The 21927-nt window shown below is 38.5% G+C and overlaps 1 protein-coding gene across 3 annotated transcripts in view; it reads left to right on the forward strand.

Moving 5' to 3' along the window:
* TENM2 (teneurin transmembrane protein 2) overlaps positions 1-21927 on the forward strand; it is a 1165071-nt gene that overhangs the window by 217966 nt on the left and 925178 nt on the right. For all 3 annotated transcript variants that reach the window (XM_057491503.1, XM_036884772.2, XM_036884776.2), the window contains exon 3: positions 16838-16891. The gene's annotated coding sequence lies outside the window, so the exon portion shown is untranslated. The remainder of the gene's footprint in view (positions 1-16837; positions 16892-21927) is intronic.

Consider the following 21927-nt stretch of genomic DNA (forward strand, 5'->3'; position numbering starts at 1 on the left):
AATATTAGAGCGCCTGATTAAAAAGAAATAAATTTCCTTTTCTTAAATTAATATTCATTCCTGAACTGCCAAGTATGTTGGCACACTCACTGCCTTTTTAAGTGCTTGCCTCTACATGTCTTTTTCTATGAAGTTGGAACAACGTAGTTCACACTTAATTTTGCAACAGCACGTTGAAGAAACACCACAAGCAAAATTGCATGTTAGGCAATATGGGAGAAAACTTAAAAATGAGAATGTATTACCTTCCCTTGAGGAGGCATTCTACTAAACCCAGATTAATAAATAATGTTAAAACAAAGTAGACTGTGTGAGTAACAGACACACAAATACCTGTGACAGCTTTGTGGGAAAGAGAGACTTGGGGGAAGGTCTAAGGAGGCCTTTCAGGATTTGAAGGCCTTTAAAGATGTCATTTTAGTTTCTCTTTGGGAATAATATTTTATCAACTGATTTATTTCTTCTTCCAAAGAAGTATCTTTCTCCCACTTTTGGTTTAGTTCAACCATTTTTCTAGGCCTTTCTAAAAAAAGTAAATCAGTGACTATACTAGGCTTTATGAATATTAAAAAATTATGTCTTTTCAATCAATAGGATACATTTTGTGTAATCATTTGTCAGTTTTACATTGGGCTAACTCTGAGTATAAGACTCAACAAAATATTATAAATATTTTTATAAGAGTTGGTAAAATTGGTTGGACCATCATCTTTCACTGAGATATACTTGTGGACTCAGAGAATAATCATTTATAATGCATTTGGGCCTAACAGATGCTATAGCCCATACTATGAATTCCCTTAGGAATATATTTATTATTTACAATGCTGTGTTGAAGTGTACTTGGCTCAGGAATGTGTTTTCATCTTTGACCAGTGTGATAATGTAACAAGATCTATTTCTTGCATTCAGTACTAAATTAATAAATTACCCCATATCCCCAGACTATAATCCCAGGGACCAGTAGGTGTTTCTCTACACGTAATACCTTGCAAGAAAATTATTTATTGTTGGTAGCTTGATGCATAGACTGACTGGCCATGATGACTATGAGATTAGAGTTTGTTTCTCTTCTTGGTAATTCTAATTGCAGCTGACATTACATTGATTATACATTATTATATTATAAATAATATCCATCATAGATAAATGATATATTGACTGATTATGTGCTTATTCACTGTCACTTCGCTAAGAACTTTTACATGCTTTATCTCATTTTCCCCATAGAACCCCATGAGGTAAATTTTATTATCGGTCCCATTTTTACAGATGATAATGCAAAGGTGATATGGAAGTTATGTATGCAAAGCCCAAGTTCTTAACCTCTACATTTATACTGCTTCCCCGCTACAGCCCTCCTTTCTCATACTTTCAGGCATTTATGTCTCACTGGAACCCCAAGTTTTGTTGATTTGAACCCGTAGAGAAGATTACTTTGAGCTTTCTGGCTTTACAAGCAGGAAGAACGTATTAGGGTGGAGTAGATGAGAGAGGAGAGAAGCAGTTCAACTACAGGGCTTTCTTTGAAAAGCTTCCACAGATCAACAGACCTGCGGCTGTAGCTCCAGTTAAAAGGATTCTTTTCTCACCAAGAGCTGTGGCGGCGACAGCAGCTCTTCTCTCAGGCCCCATTCATTAGTAGTCAAGGTTTACATTGTGCTCAGCAAAACAGTCACAGAAAATAAATGTGCCACACAGATGGGCCCATAGGAAATCTACTTGATGTGTTCTCGAAAACTCATAGCTAAATGACTTTGAAGAGATGGGGGTTATTGTGTCCATGATTAAAATGAGGTGTGGCATGAATCTTTCAGATACAGCACTTCCCTTGTAGAGCTTTTTAAGACTGATAAGGTGCAAAGTGGTAGCTGGCCTCTGGCTCATGGCTGTACCATGGCTTATTGAACCGTTCCCTGGATGATGAAGTACATTTCAAGTGTATTTGCCTTATACAAAGTTAAACTTGACGAACTGTATAAAATAAATCTGCTTCATTTTATATAAGCTGAAACCTTTCATTTAATAATATTTCAGCTTGGATTTTTAAAAGGTAGAATAATTGCACCAATATTTCATTGGGCCACCTATACCACTCACACCAGGTATTTCTAATGTTTTCTGAGTTGCTTGTCAAAAATGCACTCTACCCCATTCATATATAGAGGTAGAAACCAGGAATCTTTGCTTTTAACAAGTATCCCAGGTTATTCCTCTGACTAGTGTATCACTTTTTATGTGAACTTGAAATAGTACGATTTTAATATATTAGAACAAGATGTATATTCCATGCAATATTTGAAGCAATGTGATTCCCTCAAATTATAAAAAATTACAGTTGAGTTCTGCAATTTTAAAGCTGGCAGGTCAGATAAATTATAAACGTTATCATCAGCAATGCTAGTTTAGTTGGTAATTTCAAATATTTATTGTTTTATATCGTGAACCACGTCACTTTTCACATACAAATGTTGGTGATTTTTGTTACATCATTATTCACTGTTGCTGTGTATTTTGTGTATTATAACCAGGCTATTCAGGTATTCATTAAATGGGAATACTGTCACTCATGTTGAAAAATGCTAATCACCAATATTGAAAAAGAAGGTACATGTAATAATAGTTTTGTGAAGAAGATATATTAACCACCAATGTACCCCATATTGTTAATCTGGAATAATGGCCTTTATAAAGTATTAGAAACAATATTGAGAAACTTCAAAGTGGAAATAGAACAAACCTATACTACTAATGATTTCAGATCTGTAGTCCTGTGGGAAAATTTACCTTGAATTGTGTGAGTTTTGAATTATGTGGGGGCATTCAGGAATTTCAGTTTGCATAAAAATGAGCCCCTGGTGGATGAGAGTTTGAAAACCACTGCGGAACTGGCGACCAATTTTTCTTGCCAAGTTGTCCACTGTTGGCCATTTTTACATGGATTAATTATTTGGACAGAATGGAATAATAGGCCTACTATTCTAGCACACAAACATCAGAATAAAGGGATGCAAACCATAATAGGGATAACCTCAGGAGGAAAATTCACACGGTAGTCTTAGGGAGATTCACTCACGTCGGAGTCTCTGGAGATGCCGTGGCAGACAAAGCTGCGGCTGTGAAGCAGTGGTGTGCTGGCGAATCCTTAACACTGAACCTGGGATTGAGGGAGTCCTGATTTATAGAATTTTCCAATTTTATAGTGGAAATGCTTCCACCATGACCAACTTCAATCTACCAACCTGATGTCAGTCATCTCACTCAATTCCTGAAAAAAGAAAAATGAGCATTTCTGAGCTGGTGGCAGCTGGCTGCAACCTACCCTTCCCGGAAGGAGTCTCTGTGCATGAGAAAACTAGATAGTGAGTCCCTAGTGATCCAGAAGCAAATTAACCCTTTGGTGGGTTAATGAAAGTTATAATTCACTACCCTTCCCTATTTCTTATATTTCAGAAACACAAAATATAAGACACTCTCCTTTCTTTTCTTGGCCAGCTTTGCTCTTTGTCTATACATCAGTACCTCTGTCACAGTATTCTATTAGGGAATGTAACCAATATTCTGCAACTATCTTTATTCCCCTAAGAACAGAAGAAAAATGTGAGTGGGGCTTCCAGTTAATAGACTTGACATTCTGATTTGATTAGCAGTGATGGCCCTGAATCAGCTCAGAGATTGGCATTAGGTCGCATACAGCAGAGGAGGGAGAATAAGAAGATAGATGCACTGGAGTTGCCTTGCAACAGATTCACCTGTCTCTGTAGACACAGAACTTAGCTGGGGGGCTTTCTCCACGGCGTCCTGTCCTCTTGGTCCAGCAGCGCCTTTGTCACCCCTCCTTTCTCCTTTTCCCTCCCCTGGCTGTTCTCCTGGCCTGAGTTTTGATACTTACCATCCATTCAGAATATATTTTTTCCTGCTAATTTTTTAGATTATTTATACAGTTCTCTCTAGGAATGTTTCATCTTCTACAATAAGGTGGAGCAGAGAGGTGCTGCCTTCCTGGGAAATTCCTTTCCTCCCTTACATCTCCACATCCACTGATGGGCCAAACCACTTTCTATGTATTAACTGTTTTTTTCTTCGTATCAGTACTCCCTTCTTTTTTTATTACTTGGTAGTATTCTATGTATAGATATACCAAGTTGGTTTATTTTTAATCTCCTTCTTAACAGCTTTATTGATATAAAAGTTACATGCCATAAAGTTCACCTGTTTAATGTGTACAATTCAGTGATATCTGCAGAGTGTATCTACTGAGTGGTGCATCCATCACCATAATCTACCTTAAGAACCCTTTTTATCACCTCAAAAAGAAAACTTATACCCATTAGCTTTCAAAGCAGTCATAAAGATAGGCCCAGTTTACTTTGCCTAATGATAGGAATAAAACAGAGATTCAACAGCTTGCTTGATGTCATACATCTGGTTAAGGGTAGAGTCAGAAGGTGGACACATCCAAAGCCTCCACTCAGAACTAGGTCCAGCTTTGTTCTTTGTCTATACATCAGCACCTCTGTCACAGTATTCTATTTGTTCCTTTCACTCTGTGGGATGGATTTCAGGTTGCAAAAGAAGTAAATGGATAGATTTTATTTCCCCTGCCATCATTTATGGGAAAAGAACTTCAGTAGGAGAAAGAAGGAACAGAGGCAATTCTCAGTCTTTCTGCCTCCAAGGAAGGCTTTCCCCGGCCCTCTGCATCACTTTGTCCAGGGTGCTATGCCCCTTCTTGAAAGTCTGACACTTCTATTCCTCCTTGTTTATCTGCTGTTCCAGCTTTCCCTTCTACAGTACAGTAACCTTGAGGATGAGGATCAAAAATTATGCCTCTTTGTTTCCTTCCTCATGCCTACTGCTATACTTAGCCTATATATTAAGTCTTCATAGATATTTGAAACAAATGAATGAAGGACTCATTTCTGCTAATGGTACGATATGATGTACAGGTATTCTAGATTTTTTCATCATTAAAAGGTTACTGGTGGAAGGTGCCTAAAAATTATATATGCATGATGCAACAGATAACAGAAAAATATGGTTTGTTTAATCCAACTAATGCATTTTCTGGTAAATTATTGGTATTACTTAGTTTTGTCATTTAAAAAATGCATAACAGAAACACTTAGATTTATCCTATTTTAGGTTCTTTTTGAAAACCCTGACCTTCAAGTGGTAAAGGTTTTGTCATGACTTCTTAATGAATTTCTAAGAAAGAACCATAAGTCCTGATGTACTTTACTCATAATTATACATTATGATTGTGTTTAGAAAGTAGGTGGCCTGATACAAATTCCAGGGAAATCCTTTGTAGTTTTAATAACACAGCACTGCCACCTAGCATCAACCACACAGGTTTTGTGTTTCTTTTTCCTTTAATTGAGGTTTCTCTGTATTTAAAATACTATTAAAGGGATCAGTCTGCAATCTTTTAAGAAGCCTGGACCAAGATTACTTCAGGAAGTGTTCGCAGCAGCTTCCAACCACCATTGTTTACTTGAAAACCTTTGTGATTGGGAGTGAATTGGTGTCAATGAGGAAAGGGGCTGTGAAATCTGCTGAAGTTTCAAATGTCAGGGTTGCATATTCATGAATTGTGGACACCTGTGGCCGCACTGTCTTCTGCAGATTCCCGGTGCTGCAGTCCTCACCAGGCCGCGGAAGGTGCTTCCCAAGTGGCATCGTTGTTTATTTGCATATAAATAAATATTTAAAGGCAAGAGTGGGAAGTGGGGAACAAACACACATAAGGGTATTTTAGGGGAGAAAAAAGAAAACTCCACCCTCCTTAGGAGACAGCTGGCTTGAGCCAACACTTCAGGGAGCTGATGATTCCCATTTGAATCTGAATCCCTTTGGCTGACGGTGCGGTTGAGCAGATTCCCTCTGCCAGCCGAGGAAGCCGGCTACAGGGAAAAACTGGACACATTACATCCTCTCTGCCATTTCTCTTGGGTGTCCCGCAATGTGGTGAACAGTGTGGTTGCCAGGCCCCAGGTCTCAGTCTTCTCAGTTCCCAAACTGTGCTTAAAAAAACACATGAAAACACATCAATAGTATTTAAGAAGGGGAAAAACATCACGCTTAGATTGATGCTTTATGTAATGAGCCCTTTATGAGATGTAATGCCAACTGTTAATCAATAGACATGCCAGAACTCCCTCTAATACAACCTTGTAGAGTTTTTTTTTTTAATTAATCCTTATTAAAAATATTGACTTGCTGTGACTTGCTGGGGTCGCTCCTGGCTCCGTGTTTTATCCTAATTAGGAGGTTACGCTACACTGCTTAGGCTGCAGATAATAATGTAATGATTATTGTCTTAAAACCTGAGAATCAATATAAGATACTATCAAATTGTGCCAAGTGTCACAATTATGAAAATTACTCAAGATTTTATAAGATTTCCAAGAGCGTGATCTTTTCCTCTCTTAGACTTTTTCCTGTTTGCTTATTTCTGCAAGTTTTCTCAGGATTGAAGAGGTTCAAAAGTTTTTTTTTCAGAAGGGTTTTCTCACATGTCTGCATTTCAGCATGACATATTCCAAGGAAGCTTTCACCTTCCTTGATGCAGTTTTTTTTTAAAGAATTCTCTCCCCAACACCCCATATCTCAAAAGACAGTTGTGCCTTAATGGCAAAAGTTCTAGCATGAAAGGAAAATCAGAGCACCCTGAGATTTTTACTAAGGGGTGCCGCTAATTGAAAGACACTTGAGAAAGAAAGAAAAATAAATGAATAAAAGTGAGAGAATAGGGTTTTGCTTTTCCAAGACACTCTGTGTATAAGAGTTGGGAAAGACCTAATAGTAGCAGGTAAGTTGTATATAGTACTTCCTTAAACAAACCAGACATTGTTCTAAGTTTTACACGCACTCATTTAATATTCACTATAGTCTCAGAAGGATCGCATGATTATTACCCCTATTGACAGATGAGCCAGCTGAGACATGGAGAGTTCCAACTTACTTGTCCAGAGTCATCTAGGAAGTGGCAGCATGAGGATTATGAAGCCAAACTTCTGGCTTTCCTGTCTGTCTGTGCTATTAACCACTGTGATCAGTGAGACCTTCTGTCAGGTACTGCCTCCTCATTTTGCCATTGAGGAAGTTGGGTGGAGCTCAGCAAATTTGAATGACTTAATCTCCCCGATAGCGAACTGCTGGGTATACCATGTTCACAGAGACTATAAATCCTGATCCTGTCCAGCCTCCTTTATCCCTGAGGGAGCCCAGAGCAGGGGCGGCAGGCAGTATTGTGCAAAGCCAGTGAGTGTCATCCTCCTGAGTCACCCTGGTGTCTGGCTTCCCAGTCTCCTCCTGCCCAGCTCTTCACATGACCATTGTGCCTATAAAAACAGGGAGGGGTGCTAATGGGAGGGAGCCTCACTGTTTAGCTCTGTGTTTGTGAATAAGGAAAATGTTTTCCTTCTATAGCCTCTTTAAAGACAATTAAACATTAGCTTTTGTCGGATGCTAAATTATGAGTGAATTTAGTTTAAAGTATGTGAACCATGCACCCTTTGAAATTTGCCTGAAAAGGCTCATTATAAAACTAATGCTAGGAAAAAGCACTCCCTTTCAGATTAGGGAAAGCACCTGAATAGTTTTCATAAGTGGCTGCGCATCATTTGAAAGCATTCTAGTGTTGCCTGGACCTGCTTTCAACATACCTTTTAACCAGGAAATTTCACATTCAGCATATCTGTAGTTCTACAAGACTTTCAATAATATTTAAATTGGTTAACTGTATTTCTTTTATATCTGTTTTAATGCTTTTATTGATTTGAGGTGGATAAACTTGATTGTGCATGAAATCTTATTTTTCCACACAAAGGAGATGTGATTTGAGTGTATACGAGGAGAATGGTACTTCTAAATCAGGCCAGACCTCTGAAATGCAAGGGTCAGATAGAAGTTTCTTGAAGCCTTTGAACTGTACTGGCACTGACTCCAGTGTTTATTTCCCCAAAAATCAGTGCTGCAAAAGAGGCCCCGGATGCCATCTCTTTATTAAGGCTCGTGGGAAAAAAAGATTCATCGAGTTTCAGTATGAGAAATACAAGTGCTTTTCTTTAAAACCCAGGTTTTGTGGGGAGTGTTTTTGGTAGTTTATAGATACTATGGTTCTTATAGTTAATACTATTAGACTTCTTTATTTTTTAGTCACAAGAAGCTAAGAACCAAATTTGTGGACATTTAAACTACTGTAGAAGAACATAGGTGATATAAAATTTAAAAAAATTTTAAAGACTGTGAATTTTATTAGCCAAACCAACAGTATAGCTCATTTTACTTTACTGTACATAAATATAAATCAAATTGGATTACTGCTTCACAAGTAAGAATCGAGGTATGACACAGGAAGCCCTGAGCTGCATGAGGGGCACTGGAGACTTCTGCAACATATATAGAGCATGTCATACAAGTAGGTCATGGAAGCTCTATAGAACTGGATTCAGATCTCAACTGTGCCACACGTTAACCCTGTTACCTTCGGCAAATTACAATACCTCTTGGAGCCTCAATTTCTTTATATGAAAAATGGGGATGATAATTCTAATCTCACATGAGAAACTCTGCTATGGCTCTTCATTGAACGTCTGCTGCATGTCACAGTCTTGACAAGGGTTTAAGGATATAGCACAGTCCAGATGGGCATGATTCCTGCCTTCCTGAGGCTTATAGTCTAGTGGTGGGAATGAATTGGGCATACAAAAGTGAAGGCAAGTACCTTGGTAAATCATAAGCACAAAATAAATGACCAGATACAGCAAATGAAAAGAATGTTTTAGAGTTAGTGATGTATTTTATTTTGCACCTTATGCCTAGGGCTGAGCTTAGTAAGGTGATGGCTGTGAAAATAGAACTGCCATGGCACTCATGTGCAAAAGTGAGGAGTCTCATGTGCATGGGTCAAACTGCAGGTAGTCATTTTCCATTGATTCATAAGAGATCAAGTTTTCCTCTTCAATCTCTGTGCTCATGTTATTAAGGAGTCCAAGGAAAAACAAATAGTTGCAATTAGCAAGCATTTTATACATTAAAAAAAAAGTGAATATTCTCACATTTAATTTTAGCAACAATGCTAAACAACATAATGAAATAGAATAAAACAATAATATTGCATGTGAGGAATGTATTTATTCCAGGCCATGCAAGCAGGGAGTGGTGGGAGGCCCAAATTCAGTTATCCAGGAATCTTCTGCTCCATAACGTGTGTCTTTAATGCATCTAAATTCTGTACTTTCGGTTTAATCTCTCAGATTAAATGTACCCATTAAAGAGACATAGCCCACATGACTAGACTCTGTAGTTAAGTTGAAGGCAACCATCCGTACTAGACTTCTATTTGAAAACCTGGTAAGAACAGTAAACACATCGGAACGTCTGATGAAATTTCAGATTTCAGGAAAAATTCGGTGCAGAGCTCAACTCGAGGATATTTTATACAATAAACACTGTTTATTTCAATGTAAAAGCCAACTAAGAAGTGTTCTGAGGGCAAAAAAAAAAAGGGTACAATCTAAAAGAACCTCTTCCCAGTTGCCACTGAAGATGGGGTGGCATCTCAAACATATGTCTTAATTTGGGTTTTTGTTTTTAGTAAAAAAAAACAAAAACAAAAAACAGAACTATCCACTTAGACAGATGATGTTCAAACAAATGAGTCCACCCTTAATTAGTAATAGAGAATTTTGACATACCAGGCTCTCATGTTTGAAGACACTCTTAACTTTTATAAAGCATTATTAAAAAGGCAGCCAGAATAAATAATATTTATGGAAGACTATCTGAAGGACAGTCATTCTCTAATATTTGCCTTCTCAGTAATTGCAATTTAGGTTAATTGTAGCATGTTTTGAGAAATTTTCTTTTGTCATCATGCTAGCAGAATACACTGATGGAAACTTTAAGAAATAGTGGGAGAAAATGCATTATTGTTTGTAACAATGACTCAGTGGGAGGTGTTGTCTATTACCTCAGTGTTTTCCTCTGTATAAAGATCCATCTGTGCCTGGAAAAATGAACTGCTTTTATTTTATGGACTGCGTAGCACCCGTACAGTTTCTCTCTGTGCTTTGGCTGCTAGGAAACATAGACTTAAATAAATCCATGGACTACCTTAATCCTTTGACTGGACACTGTGGATCCCAGTGTGCAAACATTCTCCTCATGCCTTTTTGTCATTATTTATTTTCCACACTTAAATTTCTTCAGCTTCATGTCCCTCAACATTTATTTTATTCTAAAAACATTTTGAAAGCTGCTTCAAATCTTTTGTAAAACAATGGGGGACTGAAGAAATTTGTGGATACGTAGACACATACCCATTATAGCCATTGATCTTTCTTTCCTATCCCTGTACTATTTTTTCATGTATGATTTAAATAAAATGTAATGTCTGGAGAAAGCTTAGAAAAGGGAAAAATAAGGCTAGATATTGGAAAAAATCATCTCTGAGTAAGATTTTCAGTGTCTTTCAAACCTGATTGCACATCAGAATTATCAGTGGAGACTTTTTAAAATGAGATTATTGGATCCTATCTCACATCCTATCCTATATTCTGATAATTCACATCTTGGATGGGGCCCTGGCATCTTCATTTTATAAAGCTTTGGAGGCAATGTTGATATAAATCCAGGATGGAGAAGATGAAGAACCACTGACAAAAGTGTTAAATGACTAAGAAGCTGCAAGAAAAATAAAATATGCACAGAAATATAATGTGAATTAGTTCAGCAGGTGATGATCAGCTTGTTTGGACCCATAGAAAATTGCTTAAAATTTACCAAACATACCCTAGGTTCTGCAGTATACAGAGCTCTTATGGTAGGTTACAGCAGAGACTTTTCAGGTTGCCTCAGTGTTACAGGACAAACTGAATGCTGTCTCTCCTTTATTGCATCATCACTACCATCATCCAAAAATGCATGACGACAACCTGCTCTAGCAGAGCCCTTTGCTGTGTGCTGGAGATAGAAAGTGCTCGCAGGTAGCGCCCTGACTGTCAAGGAGAGTCAGCTACTTGGACAGACAGGACCTGTGCATAAAAAGATCATTAAAGATGCCTGTTAGCATATGCTAAGTGCCAAATCAGTAGCAGCAAGAATAAATACTCTCTGAGTTCGAGGAGGGAGAACGTCACTGCAGGCTCTGAGGTTGGAAGCCTGATAGAGAATGTGCAGTGTAAAAGCCTGACCTTGCTGTTTGTGTAGGAATTAGATAAATATTTTTCTAAGTCAGTATAACTGCAGCTGGCTGCCTGCTCATGCAGATTTACAAAACTTTATTTTAAAATAGAAGGCCATATCATTGTATATATAATTACGGGTTTTCACAGAATAACATTCCCTCCTCTTTTCTTTCCTTTCTTTTTTTTTCAATTTTTAAAGCTCAATGTCTAAAACTATCAAGCAGGAAACCAGTTGGAAATAAATATTGTAGGGAGGGCATAAAGCCCTGACCCATCTATAAAATTACATGCATTAATGAAGAGGGTCAGCATTTTCCACTAGGATTTCAGCCGTGCCTTGGGTTGACTGCTGTTTATCAGAGAGTTTATTGTATTTCAGTCTGAAAGCAAATCTGCTTTATTACAATTAAGGAGAGTGAAATTGTGCTTAACAATTTTTTCCATTATAAAAATAAGAAAATGCTTGTTAACATACAATGCATTCACGTAATGTGATAAGAAAGCACTTGATTTCATTTTCCCTCCTATGTATAAAAAGCATTTAGGAGGAATTGTTTTTATGGTGACTCAACAGAAAATATCTCATCCAAGATTGAAAGCTGGCATCAGTGAGTATGAGAAGGAAGCATAATTTCTAAAAAACAATTTATTTACTCTATAGGACTCTCTATGTGTGTATGACAGCCTGATATAGAGGACATGATTTATAGAGTGATCTGAAAATTAATAAACAATTATATCAGGAAGTGAAATGGTGCATTTATAAAAAAAAAAAAAACCTTATGGTTTTTTATGAGCATGGGTAAAAATCCATGAAAACACTCAAGAATGCCCAGATGCTTTCTATCAAGCGAGTAAAGAGCACTTTAAAATTTCTCTGATAGAACTTGGTACAGAGAAAATAGCACTGGTTTAACTTTAATAAGTGGAGAGTTAGAAATAACACAGGAGACCGGTTCCCTAGAGTCACTAACTCTAGCTCTGTCTTTGCGTATCTAGATGAAACATGAAGAATTTAGTCCATAATGAGTCCTCACATGCAGGCTAAGGGCAAACAGATCCAATTTTTAAAAATCTTTTTCAAACAGAAGCTCCTTCTTTCTCTTCCTCTAGCTTTGGAATCACCTTTTTCTTACTCTTCTTCTAACTCCCAGAGCTAAAGGACGTCATCTTGGTATCAGTGAAGAGCATGTCCTTGAGGCGAGGAGGTTTTGAAGGTTCAACAATTGAGACATTTTTGTCATCACTGTTTAAAAGCCAGGCTATAGTTTTTCTCATGAGGACTCTGCTGTGCACAGACAAAATAGGTCCACATACCATTTTGAAGCAAAAATCAATAAAAACCCATTTCTTAGAAGCCAGGCTACTTGAAGAGACCACCTTGAAGATGCCAGACTCTTCCCGGACTCTGCATATCACAACATGGGGCTCTTGTGAAAGATGCTTATTCCATAAATGTAGCAGGAGAGATTGATGATATTTAGCAGAAGTGGGTCCCTGATACACTTTAAAACAAATAGGTATTTGAAGACTTAGGTCACAATGTCTAAAAACTAAGCACTGTGGCTTGCCCTTCATAGTGGATGGCGAGATTATAAAGAAAGGAAGAGAGAATGAAACAAGATGGTGAAGATGACATTTGCCCCTTCCTCCATTTGCATCTGTTTAAAGATACACTCTTCACTCTCAACCTCTCAGAGCTTTTGATCTATTACCACTTCTAAATATGCCCGTCCTGCCAGCCCTGTCTATTGTCCATGACAACCTTGCTTCCTGCCAACCTGCCTGTTGGGTTGCCAGGACTGCCATAACAAACCACCACACTCTGGGTGGCCTAGACAACAAAAGTTTATTTCCTCATGGTCTGGAGTCTAGAAACCCAAGATCAAGGTGTCAACAGGGTTTGTGTCTTTTGAAGTCTCTTCTCCCTGGCTCATAGATGTCATTGTCTCTGTATGTCTTCATGCGGTCTTCCCTGTGTGCATGTCTGCGTCTTAATCTCCTCCTCTTATAAGGATACCAGTCATACTGGATTAGGGCCCACTCCAGGGACCCCATCTTACCTTACTTCCTTAAGGACCCTATATCCAAACATAGTCACATTCAGAAGTATCAGTGGCTAGGATTCCAACACATGAATTTTGAGGGAGCACAGTTCAACCCAGAGCACTCCACTCTCTTGCCCTCCAAAATCCATCTCTTCTTGCATGCACTGCCCACCCACTCCCACAAATGAAAAGTTTGAGGTAGATTTATCACAGCTTCAGGTGCAGCTATATCCAGAAACTCTAAAGACTTCTTTTTTTTTTATCAGGTATTGGTTTCACTTGCCGTCTGTCAGTTCTACTTTCCTCTGCAATTGCCCCATTCTTGGACAGGCTCTCCCTAATGGTTACAGTATGGCTGCTAACTGCTCCAAATTACAGCCTAGCTTTAGCAACACCAGCAGAAAGAGATACTGCTACTATCTCACTTCTTTTAATAAAGGCCCCAGATTCAAGTGTCATTGTCTTGCTGAAGTTTCTTTCAATTTACCAAGCCAATAACTGTGGTCAGGGCAATGGGGTGCCCTGATATGTGAGACCTGGGTTATGTGTGGCCCTTAGTTAAGAGTGGAGTGAATGACAGCAAATAAGAGTAAAGGAGAGGTGAAATCCCTCAGGAAATTGAGGTTGCTGTCATTAGAGCAGGAGGAAGAGCCTAAATAGGCAAGATTAGGATATTCATTCCACCAGCCCTCCTCCCTCTACCTCACCAGCAACCAGTTATCTCTCACATCTCCACTCAGGTATCTCCACCTCCCTGAGATCTCCTTTGAATCTCCTCAGCAGAGAAAGCACCACACAGCATCTTATCCACACCTTAATTATTACATGAACTTTTGGCATGCTTTCCTTTTCCTTTGGGAAATGGGATCTGTGAAAGGAAGAGACTCATCCTTTTATACTTAATATATCTAATGCCAAGAAAATGCTTGACATGTAGGAGTCGTATCTCTGCATGTGTGAGCGTGTGCACATATGTGTTTTAAGCTGCTCGACTCAGTGAACTACAAGTTATGGAAGTCATTTCCTTCACATGAAGCTATTGTAATTCCTAGTATAAACAACAGGAATGAGCTGTGTGACAATATCTGAGCAAGAGATACCTGTCATTGAATCAGGGGCTGGAAGACCCTGGAGGTATAATAATCAAATGGCTCCATTGTCAGAAGAGGATTTATGGCAGGACTGAAGCTAAGTGTTCTTAGGCAACTTGCATTCTGTCTCCAGGACCTGTTTTCCCTATTTCTAAAACAATCTGATGTTTGGGTTAAATTTTAGAAGTCTTCCAAGATCCTTTGAAGATAATTCTGTGGTGATAGCATGATAGAGCCGAAGGCAGGCAGGAGGACTGAACTGAGGAATGTGCATGGGGCAGGGATTGAGAGCTCCATGTTCTAGATCTAGGCAAGCAAGTTCTAGAATTTGGAAAGGTCACAGGAGTCCTAAGAATATCCACTAGATGGATTGACAAGTGTCAAAGGAAATAAGAGAAACTTCTTGCCTTTGGTCCCTTTCCATATCACTGGCTGACTGGTGTTATGTCTCTCCCACTTAGCCTGCTTCTACTTGTATAGTCTTTTTCTCAATCCAAATGCAGGAATGCCTTGATCCACTTAGTTTGAGTCTTCTCTGTTCTTTCTCTGCCCTAAGTAAACTTTATCTAAGATTAACATCTGTATTCCAGAAGCATCTCCATTTACTATTTCTCCTGTCAGGGCAGATGGCATCATGGCAGAATAGTAAGTTTTCCTTGCTATTCCTGAGATTTTTCTGGATCAACAAATACCTTGTGAGAAACTAGGAACTCCTGTTTATCAGGCCATAAACTCTTAACAGTATGTAATTTTAGATCAATGAGTTTCTAGGCCCTATGATTGGATAAACCAGTACATCCACTTCATCATTTCATGACCCTTATCCATGTGCCTGTCACATGGTAGGCATTCAATAAATGAAATTTTTAGTGACTGAATAAGTAAATACATAGTTTCCATTGGGGATATCATATTTCATCAATTTTAAGAAATGCTTTTTTCATTTTTAATATCTCTAAAACAATTGATGGCAGTATTCAATCACTGTTCACCAATGACCATTGTAGTGAAACGGTCATTGTCTACACATGGCGAAAACTTTGATCAAGTCATGTGCATTATTAGTAATAAATGTTGAATTTAATTTTGTCTGCATTTAAATCAGCAACTTGGCATTTCATTTAATAAACATTTAAAGAAGGGATATTTGCCCTAGTTGTCTGATAATCTTCCATTTAACCTTTTTTCTAAAATCAAGGAAGCATCAATAACAAAACTTATAGGATGGATGTCAACAGCTTGGAAGAAAATCACCAAAACAATAGCTGAACATTATTTCAGGAAATGCTGCATCATCAGCTCTTCAACATAGAGGATTTTCTTGTGTGGAAAAACAAACACTTAACAACTTCTAGTCAAAAAAAATGTTTGAAGAGGTGGGTTCTGAATATGAAAAAACATTAGGAATTTATTTTGCTTATGTTTTCCATAAAATGATTATACAATAATAATCTATATCTAAGTAAGTCTTAGGAGCTCTTTCAAGAAGTTCAAAACAAATTTAAATGTTAAAACATTAGTGCAGTTTGCCATCACTTTTTATTACTTACTCATTTTCAAAGTAATAGCATATCATACAATCAATAGATTTTAGGTCCTGTAAAATAAGTTAATATCTTTAAAAGAAATATTTTAGGGCCAAGGACCGAGTTATCATGCCTTGAATTTAGCCATATATTTCCTGCTTCTCCCTAAGAATAAATTAAGTTACTGTCCATGAAGATAGGCTTGGCTTAAACCTAAGAGAGAGATTCTCCAAAGTTAGACATAAATTAGCTATTAAGAGAGACTGTGAGTTATTCAGCCTCTGAGATTGACAAAGAGAAATTTTTTCTGTGCCAGTGATGGTCAGGTCCTGGCTATGTTTGCATGTGCCCAGCAGCTGCCTTTCTAGGGTGTCCACTTTTGTGGGATGAGTAGGTGAGCTGACCTTCCCTCCAGATTTCCTCTGTACAGGAAAGAGAGCAAGTGAGATGGTAGGAATTGGGACTTCGCAGATTGTCTTAACATATCAGAAGCCTGTGAAGGATGAAAAATAGTCAAGTTGTTTAGACTCTCACTCCACTGATCAGGAAAAGATGTTCTTGATCACAGATAAAATTGCTTCGGTTTCTATTTTAGAAAACATGAGGCAGCTATTTGCTTATGACCAGATATTCTTTGAGAGAACCTTCTTGTGTGGGGGGGCCAATGTGCATTATATTGAGGTATATAAAATGTAATTAGACATTAATTGCATACGTGGTTCATAAAAGAACAATGCCTTTATGTGCCTGAGTCTATAGGTCTTCCTACAAGCAGATGAAATAAACCCCAGAGAAACTGAATCTGAGTCATTTTCCTTTAAAAATGAATATAAAAGGATCTGGTATTATCAAGGCACCTTTGAAGAGTGTCTTATCATGTTCATGTACCTAACCATAAGTGACAATGTAGAATGCCACAGCTAATAGACACTTTCATTTATTCTCTAATTTGGACTGTTCTGATTATTCTTCTGTAGACTGATGGAGCAGTTTGTCGGAGCACCATTTTAAACCAGAGAGCTTCAGTTCAGGTCAGGACACAAGAATCACATTTCAGACTCTAAACTATGTTATGCAGTATTTTTCTGGTTTTGTCTCTCCTGCCAAGAACTTGCTTTCTCCTTTGCCTCACTTACTGTTCTTCCTTAGGCATACAGTTCAGGCACCATTTCCCCCAAGACTCCTTACCTAGCGTGCCTCCATTTATTTTGGGTTACATTGTTGCTGCAGTGCCAATACATGTACTTACATTTGCCTCAGAATCAGTCAGGCTGTGTGGTGCCTTCTATTAGTCCGACATCCCCACCAGAAGTTTCTTGGCACACGTGCCACCTGGACCCACTGCTAGGACACTGCCTCATTTGCAAACAGTAACGCAGATGAGAAATGCATATAAACTTGTATTCTTGGTTGAATAAATGAATATACCCTTGATATTTCTTATTGGAGTTTTACTGAAGCGTCTCCCAAAAAATGCTTTTTCACCAGCTCTTATTTTCTTGTACTGGAACTTCCCTTACATACTATTGTACTGATGCGATTGAACAATATCACCAGCATCATTCCTCAGGATAGATAATTAAGTGACTTTGGTAGGTGGCCACCTACCCCCTCCCGTTTGTCTCTGCATATACGTATCTTTATTCTTTCTAACTATTACCCATTCCTGAAGATATAATACTTGGCTACCTGTTGTTGCTTGATTCCTCCCACTGTATTTTTTTAATGGTATTACGCCTTCAGTGAACTTTTCCATTTTCTTGGTTTTACTTCCGAAGCTCTTGCCTCCTGCGTATCAGTTAAAAAGTTATTGGTTAAAAAAAAAAAAGAACAGACAATCCTACTGTAAATAGCTTTGCAGTTTTATGGGGTTAGAACGGGAGAGAGCAGAGTTCGGGGACTTCAGGTTTTGTCTACCCAGCCATTTATGATGTAATTAGGGAGCCAGGGTTTTTTTCTAGCTTTTGGTTTTGTTACCTATGCGTTGGCTTTATCCCGGGCATGGCTTTCCTTTGGCTGTGCACTGAATAATCAGCAGGAGCAATTAGGGCTTTCTGCTTCCTCCTTCATTGTCAGCAGGAGAGCGGGTACATCTCTTTTTATTACTCTTAGAACAAGAAAAAATCTTCCTGTATGTCCTAAAAAACTTTCTCCTCCTCATGTCTCCTTGTGTTGGGTTGGGCCCCATGGTCATTCCCTCCTGTCACTGACCATTATGTAGGAATTGGCGTAACTCTGGGTGTGCAAACAAACGCCCCACAAGGGGCAATGAGAGTAACAGAAGTAACTTACTGCTTGAGGGAGGCCGAGCCCCTAATTACTGTGGCTTCCATACAGTACGAAAACGGTAAAGTGGATACAAAGAAGAAGCTGTTGTGTCTGCTAAAACACGTCTCCATCAGAGACATGCTGTATCTTTCTTTGAAATGTTCCTGTGACGGCTCAAATCCAGTGTGACCCAGAATGGATTACAGACTTTCCTCCTAGAGAATGTCTGTTTCCAATTTTCCTACGCTATGAATATCAGTTACATTTTCCTTATTACCCACTCCAAAAGGCAAGCAGTTACTTTGGACTCTTTCTCATTCAATCTCAAACATAATACAGTATAAAGAGAGCAAAATACCTAGTTCATCCACTCAATTACTGTTTATTATATACCAGACACTAGATACATAATTGTGTATAATACTGTTAGTAGGCAGCTTAGTAATATAAAATGGGCCTATGATGGTACACAAAATGTCTTGTTTCTTAGTAAACATTAAACACTTTGCACATACTTACACAAATTTGTCACAAAGGTTCTAGAGGCAAAGAATAGGGTAACGTGAAAGAAAAATCAGAGTTCACAATAAATCAGGTGGATCAGGAAGATTTCTTGGAAGAAGTAACACTGAAGTTGAGTCCTGAAGAGTGGAAGGAGGCAGACAGGAGGACAAAGAGAAAGAATGACCACTGCACACACAAGAATCACAATAATGGTATGATCAAGGAACAAAGAATTCCATCAAAACAGAAGGTAAAAGAGTGCTTTGAGAAGAAAGGATGGATGACAAGGTTAAATTCTGCCAAGAGATCAAATGAGATGAGGACTGAAGAGCAATAGTTAGATTTGGCAACCTGGATATCTTTTATGATCTGAGCTGGAACAGTTTTAGTGGAAAAATGGGAATGGGAACCGGAGCAAGATTGGAGTGCTTTGAAAAATGATTGCATGATGACAAAGTGGGGACATTATGTGTACACAACTCTTTGAAGAAGTTTTTCTATGAAGTTGACCAAAGTAATGGCTGATAACCAAAGACTGTGTGGTAATGGAAGTGTATTGTTTTATTTTTATTTTTTTGTTTGTTTTAAGATGAGACTAGAATCCTCACTAGCAGAGTGTAAACTCCATGGGCTATTTTGTCTTTTTACTTTTTTTTAAATTGATGTATCCCTGACTCACAGAACATCTGATACATACTCACTAAACTTTTGATGATTAAGTGAATGACATTCTAGATCATACCTGTGGGTAGATATGGGAAATATCAGTTATAGAATGTAAGGCCAGAAATACAAAAGAGAAAGGTTTTAGAAGGAGCAGGGTTCAGATCCAGTGCACATGTAAAAGTGTATTTAACAGGAGGAAGAGAAATTTTCCCATTGTAATAAAAGAGCGGGAAAAAATGGATGCAGACCCAGTGAGTTTCTAGATTTGGGATGAAGTTCCCATCTCACACTTTCTAGAGATTCTTAAAGACAAATAGACATGATTACCAGATGAAAAATAAGGAGGGCATGTGAGAATGTTTGCCATAGTTACTGAGAGTACAGGTGGAATATGCAGTATAATTTCTGGACAATGTAAAGAAGTGTGACATGGATTTCTACTCTAGATCCTTCTGTTTTGTTGAGTAATCCCCATCACTGTTAATCTGCATGGTACGGTAGGGGTGGAAAACATGACAACTGCTTGGATTCAGTATTTTGCCAAATAAATTGAGGGGTAAGGGAACTGAGATTGTTTCCAAGGACATTATTCTAGTGTAGCAAAAAAAAAAAAAAAAAGAATTGAAGACTGGAGACTGGAGGGAACTATAGAAAAAGATAAATGAGTCCTTGGAGATGAGCTGAAAGAATTACTAGAATGACCAAAAGGACTGGCATTGTGTTCAGATGCTGGGACATCTGAGGCTCTGATTTTGGAGGCTGCATAGCTGGTTTCACTTAGTCACCTAGTCTGGACAGTCCATCTTTCTCTGAGTATCTCTCTAACCTGCAAATTCTTCTCCATTTCCTCCACTCCCCCTTCTTGATTGAGCCCTTGTTACATTAGTCAATGTAGTTCGAAGGATGATATCCTTCGGACACATCTCCTTGTCTTCAGTCTCTCCATTTCACCTCTTTTATCCTAACCTAGTCTTTCCTGCAGTGATACCTGATTGATCTCAGCACAATAACATCCCTGCTCAAGGCCTTCACTGTGTCTAGGTCACCTGTATAAAAGCCCTTAGCTTGGCATTCAAGGCTTTCTGTCATTTTGTCATATTTTAAATATTGAATTATTTTCTGGTTCCTTGATAGGAGTCCACTCTGTATGCACAGTATCTCCTCATCATCTACCCCCCAGGCCTGTTGTTTGGGAATCCCTTACTCTATCTTTCCATTGAGGAAAATCATTATTGTGATTTTAGTCTATATCTTAATACCATTTTGTAGTCTACTAAAGATTTACTTAGGCATACTTCATCTGCCAAGGACTTATATCATCTTGTATGTCTTCTTTCGATGTTCTGGTGATTGCTTCAGATGTCTTAACATTTAAAGCTTAAGGATCCTTTTCTTTTTACATCACATTTAATGACAAACAACAATAACTATTATTGGACAACTTCAGTTGTCCAAACATGGGGCAAGATTCTACATGAATTACCAACACATGTTAACCTCACTCCCACACAATGGAATATTAAGTATATTTAAAGAAAAACAACACTTGTTATTTTGGGTACTTGGGACTATCCACAATATGGAAATGCATTCTCAAAGTGTGACCCACAAGCAGTCAAGTGGTTAACTTGCCGATGTGTTTGTCTCGGGGGGTTTGTCTGCTTCCTGTGAAGCAGTGAGAGTATGCTCACTCCATGCATAGTACAACGTCCAAGGAAGTGAGAAGGCTAAGAGGGGAGTTGCTCCAGGGAGCTAGCTCCTCACCAGGGTTTGACATGTGGAGACAAACATGCCTGAGAGAAGCCCTGGGATTCTGAATGGAGGAAACAGTCACTAGCGCCTCCTCCCGGGACAGGTGCCTGCTGTTTAGCTGGGGCTGTGAGTTGTTTCTCTCTCGGAGCCTCCCAAGGGACAGAGAGCTGTCTTCCCAGGGGGAGTGTGCCACTTCAGCACTTTTATGCGCCCAGACTGCCATCCTGTGGCCTAAATTGAGCTGCATTTGTGTGTAGTTAACTGTCTGGTATTTTTGAGGAGTTTTATGAGAAGCAAAAGTGCAGTGGAGGTAAGATTTTTCAAGGGTTCCTAAAAGCATGACCAACAGGGGCAAAAAAATGAAGAATGCAAAGGAACACCTTATCATTCCTGTCAGACTGGTTCCAGTTACAATCCTCATCCGGCCCACTGCTGGTTCTCTTCTGGCGTCTAATTCTTAGTTGCCATTTTAATTCCTCTGCTGGTTTCCATGGTTTCTTTACCCCTCCTCCCTCAAATGTACATTAGCAGTGATGTTTGCTTTTGTCTTAATTTCGAAACAGGCTTTAAAATGCTAATATTTGTTAATGTCAAGAGATTAGGTAACTTGATTTAGGGAAATATGGCATTTCATACTCAGGCAAACTGCAGTATAACAGTGCCTTCCTAACAAAGGATGCGCCCTGGCTCTTTCCTGCTACCTAAAGCATCGATCACAGAAAGTAAAATATGACATATTATTTTAATCACATACCTTAATTCTAGTAAGGGTGCAGGAGAACAAGTACTCTCGTGCATTTCTTAGGGGGAAGCATAAAATGACCCAAACTTTCTGGATGACAACTTTGCACTGTACATTAAAAAAAAAAAGTCATAT

The sequence above is a fragment of the Manis pentadactyla genome, chromosome 2 (assembly GCF_030020395.1).
Source record: "Manis pentadactyla isolate mManPen7 chromosome 2, mManPen7.hap1, whole genome shotgun sequence".
NCBI classification, from domain to species: domain Eukaryota; kingdom Metazoa; phylum Chordata; class Mammalia; order Pholidota; family Manidae; genus Manis; species Manis pentadactyla.